This window comes from Equus asinus, chromosome 6 (assembly GCF_041296235.1).
Source record: "Equus asinus isolate D_3611 breed Donkey chromosome 6, EquAss-T2T_v2, whole genome shotgun sequence".
Lineage (NCBI taxonomy): Eukaryota > Metazoa > Chordata > Mammalia > Perissodactyla > Equidae > Equus > Equus asinus.
In genome coordinates this window covers 88,738,565-88,763,431 of record NC_091795.1, presented here as the reverse complement: position 1 = coordinate 88,763,431, position 24,867 = coordinate 88,738,565, and the positions used below count along the sequence as shown (strand labels likewise).

At 37.0% G+C, this 24,867-nt stretch overlaps 1 long non-coding RNA gene across 1 annotated transcript in view; it reads left to right on the top strand.

Annotated features, from left to right (window-relative positions):
* Nucleotides 1-11,618: 11,618 nt before the first annotated feature.
* LOC139045609 (uncharacterized) overlaps nt 11,619-24,867 on the top strand; it is a 30,436-nt gene continuing 17,187 nt past the window's right edge. Inside the window, exons 1-2 of the long non-coding RNA XR_011504307.1 lie at nt 11,619-11,688; nt 11,807-11,938. This is a non-coding gene — a long non-coding RNA (uncharacterized lncRNA). The remainder of the gene's footprint in view (nt 11,689-11,806; nt 11,939-24,867) is intronic.

The window sequence follows — 24,867 nt, the reverse complement described above, 5'->3', positions numbered from 1 at the left end:
CGGGAGCCATCTATAAAAACCTGTGACAAATTACACAGGGCCCTCTGACAGATCCAAAATTCAGCCATGGTGATTGTACTCTGGTGTTTAGCAGAAGACCTGTTACGCTGTAGACACCTAGGAAATGTTTTTACAAATAAATGAATGAACAGCATACAAGGATTTTGCTGTTTCGGTGATAGGAAGAGAAAACTTATCAGTGCAGGCACTTTGACTGTCTACTAAATTTTTCCCATTGCAGTTAGAAGGCTATGTAAAAGGCAGCTGCCAGCTTGGTTCTTTGGTAAAGCCCATTTTCTGGATTGCCATTCTCAGTCCAAATAACCCAGGTCACAACTATGTCTCTTAGTCAATTCATCACTATAATGATCAAAGGATCTGGAAACTAAAAGAAACACTGGGCTTTCCCGAATCCATTCCCACCACCGTATTAGGGAGATTTCAGATTACTAATCTTACTTCCAGGCTACTCAGTAAAAATAAAGAAGGAACCAAGCAATAAATAAATGAATAAACAAAACAGTAAGATCACTAAAACGTGACTAATTTCTTTGGGGCAAAGATAGTGTGGCCATAGGCAAATATATCAAAAAAGCATTGAAGATGTTAACAGCAGGTATCAACGGTGTCTTGGGTTGATGGCTAAACTCTGAGATATGCCAAATATTTATCTCCAGGGAAGTCTGGCTATTTCCAAGCCGGGGATCACACTGAGCAAGATGGATATCCTAAAACTGAGCCATTTGAGATTTACTTTGTGATGTGATAGTTTGATACATTTTATACCAGTATAATGAATTCTCCATTTTCCAATTTAATTTTATGACTACTGGCATTCTGAATTAGAGATGTTTTCCCTATTTTAGCAAGCAGTTCTGTTCTTCATTGACTAGGAAACTGTAGGGAAATTAATGTTCCTATTGTTCTGTAGCTTCTGTGGAATTTTTCCAGATTTCATGGAAGCCAAAGCTTGCACAGTTTAAAAAGTATGCTTTCGGGGCCGGCCCAGTGGCACAGCAGTTAAATTAGCACATTCCGCTTCTTGGAAGCCCGGGGTTCGCTGGTTTGAATCCTGGGTGCAGACACGGCACTGCTTGGCAAGCCATGCTGTGGTAGGCATCTCACATATAAAGTAGAGGAAGATGGGCACAGATGTCAGCTCAGGGCCAGGCTTCCTCAGCAAAAAAAGAGGAGGACTGGCAGTAGTTAGCTCAGGGCTAATCTTCCTCAAAAAAAATAAATTAATTAATTAAAAAGTATGCTTTGAGGGGAGGATGAATAGGGAGGCAGGTAGCCACATGTTTTGGACTAAAAGAGAAAAGAATAATGGGAAAAGGACTTAGAAAAGTGGGAAAAGGTCAAGTCAGGCAGGCATTTGAATGCCAAATCAAGAAGCATGGACATTTCAAGGAAGCTCATGAGGCAATCGTTATTTAACAGCGGATTTATGGTTGTATTTATAAGCTTATTCTAATGTGGTTTAGATGAAATATAATCCTTTGTTTAGATGATGAAGCAATAAACTGTTGGCTCACTCTATGAAAATTTGATGGCAACTTAGTTTTCCCTAATGATACAAAATCCTTCGGAACCTCAGGATTTGGAAGTCATTTTATTTCCTGTAATTTTTTGCCTTTTCATTTATACAACAAATCAGGATATACAATGGGAAGTGATTACCAAATATTAATATCTCAGTGTGAGCCTTCTGTCCTTTATCCACATACAAAACAAAGAATTGCACCTCTAAAAATAACCATGCTATGCTCCTAAAATAATTAAACAGATGGATTATACCACTAGGTACTCAGTGGTTGTGTCTGTCTCTCTCTGTCTCTGTGTGTGTGTGTGTGTGTATAATAATCAGTCAGAGTCTAGCCAGGAGTAAGAAACAACATCTCTTAATTTAACAGGGAAAATGTAATCTAAATAATTAGGAATGCATAAAAATATTAACTAGATAACTGGTCCTACTAGAGTACTCCAGCACTCTGAAGCTACTTTTCCTTCGATAAATTATTTTATTCTACACATTTGGTCTCACAATCATCAGCATCAAAATTCTGATTTCTATTTCCAAGAGCTGCACTGGTATTCATGTACTGTCTTATCCTCACTTTTGCACATTTAAAGTCAGGCAGAATGAGGCCTTGTTAAATTCATAATACTATAATTTAATTGGATATCTTACTTTGAAATTCTTCATGACTCAATTCAATTTGAGTACCTATCATGTGCAAGGCCAGCAGGTCACTTCTAAGGAAGGGTAAGATCAAATTGGGAAAAAGATCCTACATCCAGGTAAAATCTCGAGAAGCATTCTTCTTATTGTGTCAGGCTACTCTATCCTAGAGATTACTCATCAAGAAAACTAGCATTTCTATCTCCCAACATAAAGTGGTCTATGATTTGCCACCAGGGAAGAGGGCTTGGTGTCATTATCCAAGTAACAACCGTGTAGTCTGATAGTGATGTGAGTCTGCTGGCTTGTGGCTGGCCTCCAGCCACTACCCTCTCACACACACCAAAATCTGCTTTGTGTCAGCGCATGCTACCCAAAACACCCTACTTCTTTTCGAAGTACCAACGTTACATTTAAACCCTCCACCATATCTCTGTTGCAAAGATTAATTTCAACTAAGAGTCTATTTTCTCAGTAACTTAAGGGTGCTAAATTCCTTGCTAGATACATCACTGTAGTAACTAGGCCCTTAGCAAGCATGTTCTTTTATTCATTCTCACATGCAAAGAAATTGCAAACTGGCGGGAAGAGCAAAGTGCTAGGTACTTAGACCTGGTTCTCTCAGTTAGGCATGTGACCTTGAATGAGTTATTTAATCTTCTTATGCCTTGGAATTACCTTGGAATTGTCCATCAATTCAAATGATAATCTCTTCCAGAAACATCCTTACAGACACATCCAGACATAATGTTTAACCAGATATCTGAGCATCCTGTGAAACAGTCAAGTTGACACATAAAATTAACCATCACACTCTGGCTTTTGTTGTTATCATTTTTTCCTTTAACAGCAATTCCCTGTCGCCGTGGTCTCCAGAGGGGTTTTTTTGGTTTGTTTTTAAAAATTTTTTTAATCTTTATTTTTTTCAGCTTTGTTAAGGAATGATTGACAAATAAAATTGTAATATATTTAAAGTGTACAACATGATGATTTGATAGACATATACATTGTGAAATGATTACTACCATCAAAGTGTATATTATAAAAATTCTTACCACACAAAGCCTGTGATATGCAGAATTTTGGTCTCCATCATCTCTGTTCCCTGATGTTATACCTATGGTTATGTTACATTGCATGACAAATGGGATTTTGCAGCTGTAATTAAGGTTACTAATCAGTTGACCTTAAAATAGGAAGATTATCCTGAATCATTCAGGTGGGCCCAGTGTAATCACATGAGCCTTCAAAAGCAGCAGAAAAGGACATAGAGATCTCACTCATGAGAATTTGACCAGCTATTGCTGGCCTGTAGAGGTAGACAGGTGGAAAGTGTGACAAGAAAAATGAATTCTTTCAAGAATCAGTGAGTGTGGAAGAGGATATTGAGCCCCAGTTGAGAACTGAAGCCCTAGGTGATACCGTGATTTTATCACGGTAAGAAAGAGCCTGAACAGAATATCCAGCCACAGTGTGTTGGACTCTGATGTAAAGAACTACGAGATATATAGTGGGTGTTGTTTTAAGCCACTAAGTTTGTAGTAATTTGTTTAATTTGTTATGCAGCACTAGAAAGCTAATATAGGGCTAATATGAGAATTAAATGGTATATGCAAAAAATTACTGTGAACAAGAAAAAACTTTGTAAATATCCTTTGTGTATTAGTCAGTGAGGATGTTCCAGTGAAACAAAAACAATAGGAAATATATATATAAAGAGATGTATCATAGGGTATACTGGCTCACGTGATTATGGAGACTGAGAACTGTAGTTTGAAGGTCTGAGATCCAGAGAGCTGATGGTGTAGATTCCAGTCCAAGTCTGAAGGCCAGAGGATCAGAAGTGCCAAGGGCAGGAGATGTTCCAGCTTAAGCAAACAGGTAGAGGGTGAATTCAACCTGAGTCTGCCTTTTTGTTTATTCAGGCCCCCAACAAATTGGATGATGTCCACCCACATTGGAGAGGACCATGTGCTTACTTAGTCCATCAATTCAAATGATAATCTCTTCCAGAAACATCCTTACAGACACATCCAGACATAATGTTTAACCAGATATCTGAGCATCCTGTGAAACAGTCAAGTTGACACATAAAATTAACCACCACACTCTGGCTTTTGTTGTTATCATTTTTTCCTTTAATAGCAATTCCCTGTCGCCCTGGTCTCCAGAGGGGTTTTTTTGGTTTGTTTTTAAAAATTTTTTTAATCTTTATTTCCTCCAGGTTTATTAAGGAATGATTGACAAATAAAATTGCAATATATTTAAAGTGTACAACATGATGATTTGATAGACATATACCTTGTGAAATGATTACCATCATCAAGTTAATTAACACATCCATCACCTCACATTGTTTACTTTTTTTTCATTTGGGGATACTTAAGATCTCCTCTCTTAGTAAATTTCAAGCATACAATACAACATTATTAACTACAGTTACCATGCTATATATTAGATCCTCAGAATTTATCCATCTTATTAGTGAGAATTTGTACTCTTTGACCTCTAAGATCAGGAATAGGACAAGGGTGCCCACTCTTGCCACTTCTGTCCACTGTAGTACTGGGAGTCATAGCAAGAGCAACTAGGCATTCATTCAGCCAACTAGGACATGAATAAAAACTCTTGGTCTAATTATGAGCTAAAAAACAAAGACCGGTTCTTCATCAGGCATCATTTCATGTATACCTCTCTCCTCCTAGAAAAACACCTCAGAAAAGATGACTCTTACCGAAGAGAAAAAATCAAGATCTATGTTTCTGCCTACCACTCATACTTCTATATTTTAAGAAATCATATTCTATTTATTACATCACCTGTGTCTCAAAGTTTCTCCAAAATGAAAAAGACTTCTTTATCAAGATATTTCACATTTCCCTTTCTGATTTTTCAGTAATTAGTTAGGTATCACAATGAAAGACAGAATTTTTGCCTAGGGTATTACAGCGCATACACTCTTTTAAAACTGAAAGCTTCCCCTGATTGTTATTAAGAGTGTTCTTAGTTACAAAGCAATTTGAGATTGTAAATACTGCCAGAATGTTTTTGTCCATATTCTGGCCCAACTAAGCATGCAGGGCATATAGTAGTTGGGGGCTCATACTCTGAAAATAGACAACCTCAGTTTCGTGTTTCAGCTCTGTCACTTATTAGCCACGACTTTGTGCAAGTTATTTGACTGTCTAAGCCTCAGGTTTTTCATCTGTAAAATTAATTCATTCACTACACATACTTAATTAGTGCCCACCAATTTTATTATAATTATTATCATCATTCTGTTCAAACTTACATGAGATACGTATCTATGTTATCGCATTTGACTAAAATTATTACAGAGCATTCAACTGGTTGGTATAAAACGTAAATAGCAAAGTCAGCTCAGTTGGCAAGACTAAGGTCAAGTGTGAGAGCAGTGTGCCTCCTTTCAATGTTACCATAGCACTCTGCACTTACGAGCATGGTAGCACTTTCCATAAAGTTTAGTGTTTATGTATTCATGCCCCCTCTTCCCTGACTTGAAGTCACAAGCTATATTAGTCATCTATTTCCAGCTGCTAGTACAATACCATGCACAATATGGTAGAGTTTAATTAATGATTTTTATATGAGTAAATGAATGAATGAATAATGAAGCTCATTTAGTGAGAAATTAGAAGACAATTAGAGAATAAACATCAACCTGGAGGAAATGCTCTGTCCTTTAACCCATCACAGAATATCTCTAATGCAGAACAGGTTTGAGAGAGATTTGAAAGTAGAGATATCTATGCTGGGATTCTTTGTTATAAGGTTTGGTACCGTAGTAATTAAAGGACAGAAATGACAATCTCAAGAGTAACAGAGAAGCAGTCTCAGAACTCCAGGAAAATGGATCAGAAAGCCTATGTATATTTTCTTTTGCATTTTTTTCATTTTTATTGAGGTAGCATTGGTTTATAACACTATAAAAATTTCAGGTGTACATCATTATATTTCAACTTCTGTGTAGATTACATCATGTTCACCACCCAAAGACTAATTACCAGCCATCACCGTACACACGTGGGAATCACCCCTTTCGCCTTTTCTCCCCTTCCCCTCTGGTAACCACCAATCCAAGATGTGTCTATGTGTTTGTTTGTTGTTGTTGTTATCTTCTATTTATGAGGGAAATCACACAGTATTTGACTTTCTCTCTCTGACTTATTTCGTGTAGCATAATACCCTCAAGGTCCATCCATGATGTCACAAATAGCAAGATTTCGTCTGTTTTTATGGCTGAGTAGTATTCCATTGTGTATATATACCACATCTTCTTTATCCATTCATCCCTTGATGGGCATCTAGGTTGCTTCCAAGTCTTGGCTGTTGTGAATAATACCACAATGTACATAGGGGTGCATATATTTTTATACATTCATGTTTTCATATGAAAACACCCACCAGTGGAATAGCTGGACTCTACAGTAACTCTATTTTTAATTTTTTGAGGAATCTCCATACTGTTTTCCACAGTAGCTGCACAAGTTTACATTCCCACCAGCAGTGTATGGGACTTCCCTTTTCTCCACATCCTCTCCAACGCTTGTTATTTCTTGTCTTATTAATTATAGCCATTCTGACGGGTGTAAGGTGATAGCTCATTGTAGTTTTGATTTGCATCCCTTAATAATTAAGGATGTTGAACAACTTTTCCTGTGCTGTTGGCTATCTGTATATCTTCTTTGGAAAAAATGTCTGTTTAGATCTTTTGCCCATTTTTTGATTGGGTTGTTAGTGTTTATGCTCTTGAGATGTATGAGTTCTTCATATATTTTGAATATTAAGCCCTTATCAGATATATGGTTTGCAAATATCTTCTCCCAATTGTTAGGTTGTCTTTTTGTCTTGTTGATGGTTTCCTTTCCAATGCAGAAGGTTTTTAGTTAGATGTAGTCCCATTTGTTTATTTTTTCTATTGTTTCCCTTGCCTGGTCAGACATGGTGCGGGAAAACATGCCGCTAAGACTAACGTTGAAGAGCACACTACCTATGTTTTCTTCTAGAACTTTTATGGCTTCAGGTCTTACATCAAGTCTTTAATCCATTTTGAGTTAATTTTTGTGTATAGTGTAAAATAATGGTCTACTTTAATTCTTTTGCATGTGGTTGTCCAGTTTTTCCAACGCCATTTATTGAAGAGACTTTCTTTTCTCCATTGTATGTTCTTGGCTCCCTTGTCAAAAATTAGTTGTCCATAGATGTGCGGGTTTATTTCTGGGCTGTTGATTCTGTTCCATTGATCTGTGTGTCTGTTTTGGTGCCAGTACAATGCTGTTTTGATTACTATAGCTTTGTAGTATATTTTGAAAGCAGGGAATGTGATGCCTCCAGCTTTCTTCTTTTTCCTCAGGATTCCTTTGGCTATTCGGGGTCTTGTGTTGTCCCATATAAATTTTAGGATTCTTTTTTCTTTTATGTGAAAAATGTCGTTGGAACTTTGATAGAGACTGCACTGAATCTGTAGATTGCTTTAGGAAGTATGGAAAATTTAACTATGTTAATTTTTCCAATCCAAGAGCAGAGAATATCTTTCCATTTCTTTGTGTCTCTTTCAATTTCTTTCAAGAGTGTTTTATAGTTTTCAGTGTACAGATCTTTCACCTCTTTGGTTAAATTTATTCCTAGATATTTTATTCTTTTTGTTGCAATTTTAAATGGGATTGTATTCTTAATTTTTCTTTCTGCTACTTTGTTACTAGTGTAAGAAAGCCTATATCTTAAGACTGAACTTCAAGCAATTGTAGACAGAGATGGAGCACTACCAGCCCCTTGTTAACATATTAGCACTGATAGTAAGAAAGGATCATCTGTGGTGGGCCAGAGTGAAAGACAAAGGCAGGAAAAGATGACTCTGACATAGAACCTAGTCAATCATTTGACCTAAGAATATGGAACTCTAGTCATCAAAGCTAAGCCTCACCAGCACTTTTGTAAATAGAACTAAGCATTTGGCTTATGGCCATATCACTCCAATCTCTGCCTCCGTCTCCATATTGCCTTCTCTCTATATCTTCTCCTCTGTCTGCTCTCCTTTGTGTATGTAATAGAAGCACAGTTTTAATTAGAATAGGGCCTACCCAGATTAACCAGGATAATCTCATTTTAAGATCCTTAACATAATTACACCTGCAAAGATTCTTTTTCTAAATAAAGTAACATTCAGTTTCCAGATATGAGGGCATAGACATCTTTTTGAGGGGACACCATTCAAGCCACTACAGGAGGAAACACTTCTTAACTCATTTTATGAAGCCAGTATTACTCAAATATCAAAACAAGACAAAACACCACAAGAAAAGAGAACTACCCATCAATCTCTCTTATGAATATACATGCAAAAATTCTCATCAACATACTGGCAAAAATAATCCAGCAAATTATGAAAAGGATTATATTCTATGACCAAGGATTGAGAGAGAGAGATTGAGAGAGAGAATATCAATAGAATAAAGGACAAAAGCCATATGATCATCTCAATAAACACAGAGAGAGTATTTGACAAAATCCAATACACTTTCATGATAAAAATACCAACAAACTAGGAATAAAAGGAAATTTCCTTAACCTAAAGAAAGTCAGCTACAAAAATCTTATATCTAACATGTTACATATTGTGAAAGACTGGATGTTTGCCCTCCTAAAGTCAGGAATAAGACAAGCATATCCTCTCTTGCCACCTCTATTATACATTGCACTGGAGGTTCTACTCAGGCCAATTAGGAAAGGGAAGGGAGGAAGGAAAGAAGGAAGGAAAGAAGAAAGAAAGAAGGATAGAATAAGGAAGGAAGGAAGAAGGAAGAAAGGGAGGAAGGGAGGGAGAAAAGGCGAGAAGATACGTCATCCAGATCGGAAAGGAAGAAGTAAAACTATCTCTATTCACAAATGACGTGATTTTGTAAATAGAAAATCCTAAGGAATCCACTAAAAATCTACCAAAGACAATAAACAAGTTTGGCAAAGTTGTCAAATGCAAGATCAGTATGAAAAAATGAATTATGTGTTACACACATGCAATGAGTAATCCAAAAATAAAATTGAGAAAATAGTTCCATTTATAGTAGCATCAAAAAGAATAAAATACTTAGGAATAAATTTGACAAAAACAGTGTAAAACTTATATTCTGAAAACTAAAAAACATTTTTGAAAGAAATTTTAAAATATCTAAATAAAAGGAAAGAAAATCCCATGTTCATGCTCTGCAAGACGTAAAACTGTCAAAATAACAATACTGCCCAAATTAATCTACTGATTTAATGTCATACCTATCAATATCCCGACTAGCCTCTTGCATAAATTTACAAGCTGATCCTAAAATTCATATGGAAATGCAAAGGGCTCAGAATAGGCACACAAGAAAATCTTGAGAAAGAAGAACAAAGTTAGAAGACTCACACTTCACAATTTTAAAACTTACTAAGAAACTACAGTAATCAAGACAGTGTGTACTGGCATTTTGATAGACATTGAATATTGAATATCATTTAGAGTCTAGAAACAAACTCTTACATTTATGGTCAATTGATTCGGGGCCGATACCAAGACAATTCAGTGTGGAGAGAATGATGTTTTCAGCAAATGCTGCTTGACAACTAGATATCCACATGCAAAAGAATGAGGTTGGGCCCCATCCTTATTCTATACACAAAAGTTATCTCAAAATGGATCACAGATCTAAATGTAATAATGAAAATTAAAACTCTCGCAAGAAAATATACATTGATTTTACATTAGACACTGTGCATTCTGTCTGTATAGGCCTTTGATCCAAATTAATAGAATTATGACCCCAAATTATAGGCCATACTATTTTACTAAGTTTTCTTATGATAAGGGGATGACTTTATAAGAAGAGAAATTAACAGAGTACCAAATCTATTTAGTCATTCTTTGCACATAAACTTTTAGCAATACATGAAAAATACTTTCCTCCAAAACTCAGAATACTCACATTGAATCTAAACTACTATAGTGAGACCAGTCTCTTATAACACCTACAACCCTCTATTGCATTTAGCCCTTTCCATGTCAATAACTGTGAGCATGCTGAGGGTTCCATGTGTGATTTATCTTTATATCCTCAGCATCGAACAGAGCGTATGACACATAGAAAGTGCCTAATAAATACTTCTTGGACAAATGTCCTTTAGTTCTTCCAGGACACATTTTCCTTCTCTCTGGAAATTTGTAAGTTCTTTCTGTGTCCCATAACTTACCAAATTTACCAAAACGTAAAAGGAAGACTAATTAAATGACAGACAAATAGCCTAATAGCAACTTGATCACTGAAAGAGATAGAGTCAAACCTCAGGAACTCTTCCTCATTGCAATAGCTTTCAGTCACCCAGATTTAGGGTTGGAGACTTAAACGTAGATACTGGAGAAAGATCGAAGCCTAATAACTAAGCAACAGTAAAATCAAATCTACAGTGATTTGATTTTCCTTACAGTGCAAAGCTTTGAATTCATTTAATTTAACTTTCTCCAATTCTCTAGTGTTTAATCTAAAAGCAGAGAGGCTAATGATGACACAAAGAAACTTATCTAGAATAAATTCAAAGAAATATCTTATTGTAGATGCACTGAGCACAGCGAGTATTCGCTCTATGTCTAAGATTTGGTTCCTGCTGTAGGCTGAATGTTTGTGTTCCTTCAAAATTCATACATTGAAACCTAACCCCCAAAGTGATCATATTTGGAGGTAGGGCCTTTGAGAGGTCATTAGGCCATGAGAGAGGAGTTCTCATGACTGGGATTAGTGCCCTTATAACAGCAATCCCAAAGAACTCTCCCATCCCTTTCTCCAGTAGGTGCAACTATGAGAGACTCACAAAACTCTCCATATATCCTTGAGAGAAAGAACTAGCTTTAAACACTTAACACATTGCTGTTGCCCAAGAAGGCTGCGCCATTCCCACTAATATTGTTTCCCTTGTTCCCTACCATGGAGGGTCTGAAACTACTGTCAGCCAGGATGGGGAGATGCAGAGGAGCTGGAAAGCAAGCATTAGATAACACAATGAGCGAAGCAAGAGAACTTCTCATTTTCCAACTTTAGGAGAAAGGCTAGGAGTTGAGGTTGATGACCAGGTATTCCACTCTCAGTCTTACAGACGTTGATATCTATTAAGGCACCATGAGTAAAACTCATGACTGAGAGACTATGATGTAATCTGTTTTCATCGCATAAAGTAGGAGAAGATTGCCAAGGATTTGTACATAATTCAAGATATAACAAGACATTTGTTGGGCCTTTGCAGCAATGTCATTTTACTTATAAACAGTTTAGAGGAAGAATATTTATGGCCCTTCGACCTCTCCCACTGGCCCTGAAAGAAATTGGATTTCCAACCAAATCCATTTACAAGAGAGAACAATTCATTCTAATAAAACCAGACGGTAAGTACATTAAGTAGGAAAAACAAAAGTCTTTTGATGAACAGAGACATTATACCCACAGGAGTGGCAGCAGCCTCAGTGAAAGGTAAGCTTGACTGCTTCTGATCTCACTTGAAATTTTCTGGGCTCTTAAAGCCTAACAATACTACAATAGACTGCTTCAGAGTTACACACGTTCAATTAACCAACAGGCCCAATTTCAGATTTGATACTCAGGGCATGAGGTGATATATGAAGAGGAAAAATGCCACAGACCCTGTGAAAGGAACTTCAACTTCTACTCTATGTTATTTATAGCCCCAGCACCAGAATTAACATGGAGGGGATACCAAAAGGTATGGAATACGATATTTACTTTGAAAAATATTTCATCTATTTAGAGAGAAAAGATCAGAATATGCAATGTAGAACATTAAAAAATTGAAGATAATTGGAAGTTTAAAACAAATTGTCAAATTCAGACAGCATGGTGAAAGGAATATATATTCAAAAGTATGGAGGAAATATAGACTGAGCTTGGAAACTGCAAAATGAGAAAGAAGATATTAATGATTACACCATTTCCTGACTTAACAGAGTTAGTGAATGGTGGTAACATTCACTGAGATGGGGAACATAGAATGAGAATTGGGAGAAAATATGATAGATTAATTTAGATGTGCTGAGTTTGAATGTTCTATGGGGCATTCAAAGAAAAAGTCCAGCAGCAGTTGGGTAACATACATGGAGTCCAGTAAGTATATTTATGCGGGAGACAACTCACAGTTGCTAGGGAATTAGATTAGCTCTAAAATCTTAAATCTTTGCTTTCCTTGTAGATTGTAAGAGTTGACAATCTTTTGACTGCACCAAACTCTAACCTTATTTTCAAAGAAAGGTGTGTTATATTTAACAATACATAAAATAAATACAGCTTTAACAATGCACAGAACAAATATAGCAATAATTCAAATATTACTATAGGAAAGGCATTCTCATTTTATACCTTATTGTCAGATCAGCTGTAAATGTCTCCTCTGATTCATTTTCAGTTATCTCTGGTGACACTTCTGGAATAAAGTCCCTGAAAAGAATCAAAGCTGGCTTTCTACAAGTCAAGTAGCATATAAATCTGAGTTTTCCAACTTGGGAAAGCCAAAGAAATATTCTGCAAGATTCAGTTTATTGTGCCTGCTGAATTGGGGGCTGTCATGCTCTGGACCTGGGGTCCTTCATCCAAATACTAGTCAGTGGAGTGTACGTAGTGATATTTCTGTTGAGTGAGCAACAAGCAGCACCAAAAGCAAAGAATATAAATAAAACAAAGAAACAGGCAACACACACAGATTTTAGCCCTTGGTGGCTATGTCATAATGGGCATGGAAAGTTCCAACTAAGCTTAGAGAAGACAGGGAAAAGAAATTATACATCAGGCAGAAAATGAGACTATGAGAGTACATAACAAGAAGAAGCAATTGCTTCTTTATCTCACACAAAAACTTTCTAAATTCCCTAGGTGCTAGAAACCAAAACCAGTTTAGCTGTTCATCAATAAAACAAAACAGCAAGTCTATGTGTGTTCTGATGGGCACTTGAGAGAAAATCCCAGTTTTTCTCAACAAATATAAGCAGTTGATTAACTAGACCAAGCAGAATGGGGGGTGGGGAGGGAAACTAAGTATCCTGAGAAATACCAACATATAGGGATGAACAGAGAACAAGATGCCTGCAAAGGTATTCCAGAAGGAGATAACAGGACTTAACTGCAATTAAAATAAGAAACTGCTGGATAATAAGAAGCGTTAGGGGACCTGACCTACTTGATGGATGAGTGCTATGTGATTAAAATATTATTTGTATATAATTAATGCAACAAGACTGTAATTCTGCATAATAGAGAAAAGGATGAGGTTGAAGGACTGTGTGTGTGGAAAAGAACTCAAAAAGGACAAGATGAATCTCCCTGGTATTAACAGGAAAGGAGAAACAGGCATTACACTACCTCTGAGCACATCAGAGAAACATTTTTTAACTTGTGTGCTTGGATATAAACAAAGTTTAAATAAGCAGTATTCATGATAATGCGTAAAACCTGTGGATTCTTGGCAAACGGAAAGTCAGATCCTAGCTCATGAATCTGGAAGAGAATTGTGTCAAAGAAAATGAGAGATGTTTTTGCTGGTAGCATGGGAATTGAGAAAGAAAATTTGACCACAACCAAGACCCAAGAGGACTGAAACAAATTATTCTGTGAGTAAGGATGTAACTTTATTCCTCTCCTAATGGAGAAATGAGGAGACCATTGGTCAATGCAGAACGTTCAGATATGGGTCAATCTGTTCTCTCCTGAGGCCTTTACAAGCAGATAAAGCAACATAACCCAGTGTTCTGGAAAAGAGGATAGAATCATTGAATTTGGATATCCATTTCCATCCCTACTCAGTGATATCATATAGATTAGAAGAATACAGGAGTAAATAAAGTGACCTGTGGGCAAGGATGGCATTCAAAATATTTCTTATCCTGTAGATCATGGACTCCAAACAATCAGAACGGACCAATAAGAATGCAGTCAAGCCATGAATAACTGCTATGGCCATACTATGGGGAACCAGTTGAATTTCCACACTGCCTATGAGTTTGATTTGATCTTCACAGTCAATGTTTCTAGATGAGACTGTTTATATACTTCTCAAGGGGCATCTTCTTCTAAGGAAGCTAAATAAACCCTGTTACCATATTACTCTATTAATATCCTTTGTAAACCTTTTGTTAATAGGATTGTGCAACAGTAAAATTTTTCCCAGCTCAATGACAACAAACTTGCAGCCAAGTCCTGCCAAATATGTCTCTGAAACTTCTGATTATTCCTTACTTTTTCATTTGCATTTACTTTGCCACCATCACTACTCTCCTGGACTTTTCTACCTATATTCAACTGATTTTTCTATCTGCATTTCTCATGTTTTCCATCCATCCTTCACACTGCCACCAGTAAACAGTGCTAAAATTATTGACCTGCAGAAAAAAAATTAATAACTACTCACCTTGTTTAAAAATGCACATTTCTCCCCTTGGTACTCAAAACTTAAAATTGGTCCCAACTTTCCTTTTCATCCGCAGGCTTTATTGCTACTCTACTCTCCCTCTCCCCCCACTGCATCATCTTTTCCAGTTTGAGGACTGGATAAATCCTCGTTCTCCATAGACTACTTTGCTTATACATTCATGTAATAATGATGTTGGCTTGTGTCTCCCTGCCCCTAGATATTTTGGAAGCTTCATTATAGTTCTAAATTATTCACTTCCCCTTTCTGTAAGAAGATCATACCTTTCTGCCACACTGACATCAGGATTGACTGTGTGACTTGTTTGGCCAATGAAATGTGAGAAGAAGTAACATTTCTTTGTAGAATCTTTAAGAGCCATGGCATCATTTTGACACCACTCTTTTTTTTTTCTCTTGGTCATCAGAACATCATGTTCCAGTTAGGGCTTCTCCCTCAGCTTAGATGACAGAATGAAACCATGTGGTACAGAGCTACGGTGGACTCACCTCCAACATGAAGCACAGGCTAAATTGCTTTTGCAAATTACTTCGCAAAAGCAGACTGATACAGAGATCTGATTTAAAAGGCCCAAATACCAGTTCCAGGGCTGCAGCAATTCAAAGTCCTTCCCGTTTTCACGCCTTGCTTCCTCTTACATACTCCTCTCTGCCTTCACTTCAATGAGTACTACATGGATTCTGTCCCATATAAAACCTAAACTAGAAACACAGCCCCTTTATAGCTCTCTGCAAGAAATCTAATCATGCTCAGTAGTTCATGAGTTTCGTAACATCCAGGAAAAGTTGGATGGCTGAGAGATTGGATCACATCCCACAGTGCGCAGTCTTCTGTTAACACTCTGTCTCAGCTCCTCATATTCCATAGTCTTCCAAAATCTTGTGGCGACTCAGGACCCTTTCCAACTCCCACAATGCTCCCATGGGAAAGTAGCTCAGCACCATGCTCTTGTCACATCTCTGTCTTGGCACAGGACCACAGAGCAGCCTGTTTTCCACTGACATATTCCCATGATTTATTTAAGCCAAAACCTCATTTGTTATGAAATCATATTTTAATGCTATCACAACTAATGTCCTACCTTGGGAGATAATATCTAATACCCCATCAAACTTTTCCATTGCAAAATCACTTTCATGTCCACTGTCTAATCATATTACATCTATTTTGCCTTCAATCTCTGTGAAGGCAAGTGCCATGATTCATGTATAACATGGAGTCTGCGGCTCTTAACACAGTGCCCAACACATGGTGAGCACTCAATCAGTAACTATGAGTGAATAATGAATGAATAAATGAAAGCATGAACATAGCTATTCAGTGACAAGCCAAGGATCACATAGTTGTTAAGAGACAGAACTGGAATTCCAGCTCATGTCTTGGATTCCAGTCCCCATGGCCTTACTGCACTGTGCCTCTGCCACACACCTAGAGTCCTTTTACTATCGACGGGTGCAAACAGGGGTAGAGTGAACACAGTCCAATGATCTCAAAGAGAGAGTTAAATTGTCAGACAGGTATTGGACTGACAGGTTTTAAAGGTTTCTTCTAATCTGAAATTGTAATGAGAAATCTAATGCTCAGATTTGCTATAGGTATGTATAAAATGAAATTTTTCCTCTAGAATACATTTTATTTACATATATGAAACTGTGTGGATGCAGATCATGTAAATTCAGCCTTCCTTAATGTTCCAAAGGGACAATCTAGATTGAGACATCAAAGTCATAAATTCTACCAGTAAACACTGTCTTCCTCACTCTGCCATGATAGATGACAAGTTGTTTCTGTCTGTTAAATAATTCGTCCTCTTCAGTGTTTACAAGTTTATAAACACAAGAGGATTTACATTTTCATAATCATACTAAACTCTCCATTTTGAAAGCCTAGAGTCACTTTTTATAAATGCACAGGTTTATAATTCCCCAGCTGCTGTTGTCAGAGAGTGAATAGAGTCATCATTCACTCCTAGAAACACATAATTTAGAGTCAGATGACCTGCGTGGAGGTTTTAGCTCAACTGCTTATTGATTTGAGTGACCTCGGGCAAGGCATACAAGTTCCAGGTTTGTGATCTCTAAAGTAGGATTAATAATAAACATAAGTGAGCATTGAGGATCAAATGAGATAAGATGGTAGCTTTCAAACTCTATTTTATGGAGACTTAGGGGTGGGGAAAGGTCAGGCAAGAGAAGCCACAGCTGCCTCTCCATTCTCCACTGCTTGGACTAAAGAAAGTCAGCTTTTAACTCTGCAGATCTCAGCTTCAGGCCTTCAAATTCTCAGCTCAATTATTTGTTGACCACATTAGTGGTTGTTTCCAATATGAACAGCCCCTTGCAATTGTCCAGTGCTGCAGAGTTCACAGAACACATCCGTATACATTATCTCATATCTAATCCTTACCATGATACAAGAAAATTATCTTTTCCACTTGGAAGCTGAAAGACTGAAACCCTAAAAGATTGAATGACTTGCCATAGTTCCCAAGATGAGGCAGCAGGAGCTCCCAGTCAGAGACATGCTGTTCCTGCAACTCTGGGAAGCCTTCACGTTCCTGTTTTCTCCAATACACAAGATACCATCTTTAATTTGAAAACTGTTTGCCTTGTCAGATGACTTATGTTCTCACAATAAACAAGACCACATTCTCATTTTTCTTCAAAGAATGAAACTTCTGGCTTATCTCATGGAGAAGGTGAAAGCATCGATTCAAAGTCTGATAAGACTTAGAGCATAGCTCATGTTTCTATTTCTAAGGCCATAAAAAACACGTTGCCCCTAGAGCATGAGGATAGTCATCTCAGCCCCAGCAGAGCACACTGAAAAGGCCAATTGTTCCTAGATGGAAACAACAAATGTGTCAGCGATACGTGTCACTTGATTTCCTTGTTGATACTAACTTTAACTTTCTTCTCATTTGAAAAGAGCAATTATCTGGATTTTTCTAGTTAACATGCTCTGTCCTCTCTCCTGTAATCCCGAATACCTGCCCATGGATATATTAAGACATTTTTCCTACTCACTGAATTCATTCATTCATTTATTCATCTATTAAACAAGTAGTAAGCACCTATCCTATGCTGGACATGGGACTAGGCGTTGTGAATACCAAATCCATAATAATCAGTTCCTGCCAGCAAGATGTTCACAGTATTTCTGGGAAGAAGTGACTTATATAAATACAAAACAGAATGAGGTAAGTACATGAAAGAGGTACAAAGAGTTCTGAGAATCCAGTGAGGAAAGCCCACCTTTTTTCAATCATTTTACTGAGATCATATTGGTTTATAACATTGTGGAATTTTAGGTATACATTATTATTTATCAATTTCTGTATAGATTACATTGCCCTCAACAGCCTTCTCCAACGCTCATCCTATGATCCAGCAACATTCTTAGAATGTGATAGTTAACTTCACTTCACACTCTCAAAGGCATCCTTCAAATTAGAATAGAATTGTTCTAATATAATATAAAACCCCTCCCTTTGATGCAAAAAAAATGTATCCATATTGTAAGGATATGTGTTGCAGGAGGGGAATTAATATCATCACATAGCTAATCAAAGACTTGGCCGATTTTAGCATTTAGATTCTGATTCTTAAATACGTAGTTTTGTTTTGTTTTTCTCTCTCTTTCTCTTTTCCTGCTGCCTCTCCACAATACGCTAAAATTGCAGAATCCTCATTTTTTATCCTGGGGAAATAATCTCTTGGTCTCCTCAAGGTTATCACAAGTTCTCACATATTCCTTATGGTCATCATCAGGTTTCCTCCCCTAAGTAAACTTACACAGCAAAGACATTTCCCTGAGACAAACTGCTATTTCCAAGATCCTCACCCAGGACAGGAGGTTTAATGAGACAAAATGAACTTCTGGAAGCATCTGGGGAACCAATGAAGAGTAAGCATTTTAAAAAGAACACATAAATGATCTACTAAGAATTTGGGAGAAAAAGAATAGCCTGCTATTCCTTAAAGGGATAAATAATAGAAGGGAAATTTTTTTCACCAAAATGATTTCATTTGAGTGTAACATCTGGTTTCTTCTAAAATGCATAAATAAACTTCAGGAAAGAGAATAGAGGAAGGACGTGAAGTTGACAAAAGGAGTAAATCAGAGTTGTGCCAACACTTGGGAAAACCTGCTGTCACAATGGTACTGTGTCCATATGACAAACTGTTTTAAGCAATGAGCAGTGGTGCTTTAAAAGGCTAGTATCAAGCATAAATTGATCCACATTATATTGTCATTAGTCCTTTATTCCTCATTATCGCACTGCACATCCTGGCCAGACACAAATGCTTACTGTTCTTCACATATACCTCAGACCATTTGCCTTCATGTGCTTCTTCTGTCTGAAATCCTCAATATTTCTCTTGCATTCACTTAAATACTGGACCCAGGCCCAGGTAACTTCTCCATTTACTTAATTGTAAAATAGGTAACCTATTCACATGGATCAAAGCTTAACAGTCTCCTTCCCACCTCTGTTTCTCAGCTACCAGTCACCTCTCCCGAAGGGACCAAGAGTATATTTCCCTGTGTGTTCATCAATTAAAAGGGATTTTTTTTTTTTGAGGAAGACTAGCCCTGAGCTAACATCTGCCAATCCTCCTCTCTTTGCTGAGGAAGACTGGCCCTCAGCTAACATCTGTGCCCATCTTCCTCTACTTTCTATGTGGGACAACTACCACAGCATGGCTTGCCAAGTGGTGCCATATCCGCACCCGGGACCCAAACCGGCGAACCCCAGGCTGCCAAAGCAGAACGTGTACACTTAACCGCTGTGCAACCGGGCCAGCCCCTAAAAGGAATATTTTATGAATATGTGTGCAAGCTTCCATATTTTATACTAACATATCATATTAACTGCTTGTTATCATGGGAAATTTATTTAACTTACTGCAAAAGTGTCCTCGTCTGTAAAATGGGAGAAAAATACTACTACTGGCATCATGGGGTTGTTTTGAGGATTAAATGAGTTACACTCATATACACACATAAATCATTTAGAAGAGAATCTGGCACAGAACAAGCTCTATATAAGAATTGGATATTACTATTTTCATCTTCGTCATCTTCATCATAATTTTATGTCTCCATGAAAATAAATATTTAACAATTTAACTGGCTCTATAATATTCCACTATATTTTTGTACATCATTTATTTGGAGATATCCTCTTACAGGGCATTTAGAGATTTTACAATTTCTCTGTATTGCAATGGACATCAAGAACATTGTGAACTTGGAAAACTATCTCCTTAAAAGGAAATCTTAGCAGTGGGGTCAATGGCCATGTTTTAATGGCCTTGAATAGAAGTTTATGGGAGAAATTGTAGCATGAACAGATGCAAGAACTTACCCTTCAACTTCAAACCACCAGACCTATTCTTTAAAGGGATAAATATTTTTTATTGCTCAAATAAAAAAGGAGGAATTTTCTTGGTTCCAGAAATGAAGAAGAAACACTTAGATGTGGTATTGACCAGTGCTTGAAGCTATGGAGCTCATGGGGGACTGGAATCTGAAACACACATTAGGGACTAGAGTTTTAACTTCCACATGGAAGCTAGAATTGGGGCCAGGGATCCCACATGCTCTAAGTATCCAGCAGTGGACATCAATTGAACTGGAAAATATCTGCCCATCTCCCAGGATCACAGAAAAGAAGCAAGTCATTTACTCCAGTCTTTGGTTGAAAAGGGAATCAGCCACCAGAAATCAGAAACCTAGCTTTGATGCCAAGTTTATACTAACTGAATATTTCAAAAAGTCCAGAGTCAAGAACCTAGCCTAAAAGTAAGTTAACAGTGGGGAATCCCATGGAACTTTGGCAGAGTCATCTGTGAGATCTTTCAATAGGGAGGCTTCCAATGACCAAAGCATAGGTGGAAATTCTATGAAATATATACAACGTTAGTTATGAAAAGGCATAATGCCAAGAAAGATAGCCTGTGGAATTAACAAATGGAAGGATTCACACTGTGGAAATAGAGATAACAGAACTTTACAATAAATGTATGTGAAATGTTCAAAGTAATAAAGAAGATGTAAATATTCAAAAGACAAACAAAAGATATAATAAAACAAGATAAGCCAAGTGAAAATCTATAAATTATAAAATAAACTTATTGAGAGAATTAAATAATTCAGGGAAGGAATAATGAATTTGCAAGGCATATCTGAAAAAATAATTAAAACATAATACTGAAGGTTAAAGAGGGAGAATATGTGAGGAAGAAGTTAGTAACATGAAGAATGAGTATAATTTCTAACATAACTTTAAAAGGAATTCCAGAAAAAGAGTGATAGAGAAAATGGGAGAGAAGTAGTATGAAAAAGTTTGAAGAAATAATGGTTGTAATTGAAAGAAAACATAACTCTTCAGACTTAAAAGTCACCATACAAAATATAAATCATACAACTATACTTCTACATATATTTAGTGAAATGTTGAGTCTCAAGGTAAATACAGAAGTTTTAAAGCTATCAAAGAGGGGCCAGCCCCGTGGATGAGTGGTTAAGTTCAAGTGCTCAGCTTCAGCAGCCCAGGATTTTGCCGGTTCAGATCCTGGGCATGAACATGGCACCGCTTGTCAGGCCACGTCGAGGCAGTGTCCCACATGCCACAACTGGAAGGTCCCACAACTAAAGTATACAACTATGTACTGGGGGGATTTGGGGAGAAAAAGCAGGAAAAAAAAGCTATCAAAGAGTAAGAAATGTTTATCTGTAAAAGAACAACAATAAGGGAGACAGTAGACATCATCAGCCACCATTAATGTGGAAGAAAATGAAAAAAATAACAATTTGTTGAGATATAACTATCAAAGTCAACTATATATGTGTACATATGGTGTAATATATATATTATATATATGTATAGGTGTAATACTCACACACACACAGTTACACCTTCCTTATATAGTATTGACAAAATTGAAGGAAAAATAAAAATATCTTGTATCATCCAAAGACTAAGAGAATTTGTTATTCAAAGAATCCACTGAAAGAATTAATGAAGGCTATATTTCAAAAATCCAAAAAGGAGAAAATGAATACAAGAAGCAATGATGTACAAAGATATCAGAAAAATATTTGGCAAACCCAAATAAATATTCAACGGAATTAACTATTACTCTAAAAATAAAATAAGTTAAAAAATATATCATGGAAATAAAAATAAAATGCAAGGACTTTCAGTTTCCAGTTCTGCATGTAAGAAGACTCAAAGTCACCACTCCAACCTAACAAGTAAAATTTGAACAGATTGAAAAGTCAACAACTCTTCTTGGATTCATAAGAAATGGGAAGACATGGGGCAAACCGCTGCCCTCAAGATTGGAGAGACAGGTAACTACAGAGAGTCATAGTTTACCAAAGCAGAGACTCAGAAGTGAAATCAGTGCGGGAACTGGTTCCAGGGTGGGAACTTGAACTGTAATTGATGAATTGCTGGAGGCTCAGTGTGGACAACTCAGAGTTAAAAACCTCCGGGGGACTCAGTCGTATGGAGGCCCTATAGTATTGTGACGTTTAGTTCCAGAAGCTCAACTAGGTTCGTACAGTAAATATCAGAGAAAAATCTCTGTGCTTCCATCAGGGATAGGGGAAAGGAACCATTTCTAAATATACCAGAGTACTCTACTCTTCTTAATAAGCCTTGCCCTCGGGAGAAACTAGTTAAGCAGAGACTAACCTGCTGGCATTTTATTGAAGCCTAACTGACCTGAGGGGAGGGAAATGCCCAACTCCAGCCCCCTCTAGCCTTCCATGTGGGTGAAGGGAAATACCCAAGTACAGCTCACTCGAGTCATCCTGTCCACTTAAGAGGGAAGAAAAAAACTGAGAAACACATGTTAAATTCACAGTCCAGAGGCACAGGCTCACTAAAAGACTGAGACCTAATCATAGGAGGATAAAACACTTCCCCTCGCCCCACAACTCATCACTGCATTACTAGAGATCTATTTAGAGCAGTTACTTTTATCCAGTACATCATGTCCAGCTATCAAGAAAAAATTACAAATCATACCAAAAGGTAAAACACACAATTTTAAAGGAAAGAATAAGCATCAGAACCAGAACTGGCCAGGACTTTGCAATCAGACTGGGAAATCAAAACAATTATGATTAGCATGCTAAGGGCTCAAATGGATAAAGTAGACAGTATGCAAGAACAGATGGGCAATGTAAGCAGAGAGAAGAAAATCCTAAGAAAGAACCGAAAAGAAATGTTGGAGATAAAAAATACCATGACAAAAATGAAGAATGCCTATGACAGGCTTACTAGTAGACTGGATACAACTGAGGAAAGAATTTCTGAGCTTGAGGATATATCAATATAAACTCCAAAGACTGAAAAACTAAGAGAACAAAGGCTGAAAGAAAAACAGAACAGAATACCCAGGACTGTGGGACAATTTCAAAAGGTGCAACATATGTGTAATGAGAATATTAGAAGGAGAAGAAAGAGAAAGGGACAGAAGAAATATTTGAAACAGTAAGGACTGAGAATTTTCCTAAATTAATGTCAGACACCAAATCATGGATCCAGAAAGCTCAGAGGACACCAAGTAGGATCATTGCCAAAACAAACAAACAAACAACTACACATAGGCATATCATTTCGAAACTACAGAAAATCAAAGATTTTAAAAAGTTCTGAAAGGAATCAGAGAGAAAAAAAACTCACTTGCAAAACAACAAAGATAAGAATTACATCTGACTCTTATTCAGAAATCATGCAAGCAAGAAGAGAATGGAGTGAGATATTTAAAATGTTGAGAGAAAAATGACCAACCTAGAATTCCATACCTGAAAATTATCCATCAAAAGTGAAGGAGAGGGGCTGGCCCCGTGGCCGAGTGGTTAAGTTCGGGCACTCCGCTGCAGGCGGCCCAGTGTTTCGTTGGTTCGAATCCTGGGCGCGGACATGGCACTGCTCGTCAGACCATGCTGAGGCAGCGTCCCACATGCCACAAATAGAAGAACCCACAACGAAGAATACACAACTATGTACCGGGGGGCTTTGGGGAGAAAAAGGAAAAAATAAAATCTTAAAAAAAAAAAAAGTGAAGGAGAAATAAAGATTTTTCTCAGACAAATAAAAATTGAGGGAATGTATTACTAATAGACCAGTCTTGCAAGAAATGTTAAAAGAAATTCTTTAGAGAGAAGGAAAATGATATAGATCAGAAACTCAGATCTACAAAAAGAAAGACCATCAAGAAAGGAATAAGTGAAGGTAACTTTCATTTTTCTTATTCTTAATTGATCTAATGTATAACAGTTTGTTCAAAATAAAGCAACAATGTATTTGATTATGTATGCTTACAAATATATATATATATAAATATTATATATAAATATGTATACTTTTTCACCTTTAATAGAACCACTGTGAGCTTGGAGAGGTTTCCCATTAAGAACAGACTCAATGGGCCCAAAAAGCCTCTCACTCAGCAAAGGAAGATGCACACAGTTAAGGTGTACAGGGGAAGCACCTGACAGCTAGCAGTCCAAGAGGTCTCACCTGCCTCTGGGTAGAGAGCAGTCTAGAGCAGTATTGGCTGCTGGAGGAATGTGCTTCTCTCTTCCCTTCTACCTGCCAATTAACAGATGTTATGGAAATTTGATTCTTTATTAGAACTCTTTAGATTTATATTTGCCAACACTTAACATCAGGTGGGAGGCAGGTACCAAGAACAAACCACAGCATTCTTTCCCAGCTTCCTGGCAGAAGCAAGACCTAAAAGAATAGGAATCTGGATAGAGGTTTCCACTTTAACCCCCACCTGACCATATATATAACTCTTACTGTACATATATATATATGCTCATGTATACTTATATATAAATGAAATTAGTGACAGCAATGATACAAAGGGACAAAAGGGAGGAATTAAGATTATTTTGTAATTGTAAGGTGTTCACACTTCCTGTGAAGTGGTATAGTATTATTTGAAAGTGGATTTGGATTAGTTGTAAACACGTATTGCAAACTCTAGGGCAACCACTAAAAAAAAGTAAAAAAAAATGTATAACTGATTGCTAAGAATAAGAAAAAATGGAATCCCATACAATGCTTAATTAAAACCACAAAAGTCAGAAAAAGAGTGGGAGACGAAAATGGGAAAAAATAATAAGGGCACCCAATAGAAAACAATAACAAATATGGTAGATATTAATCCAAATATATTAATAAT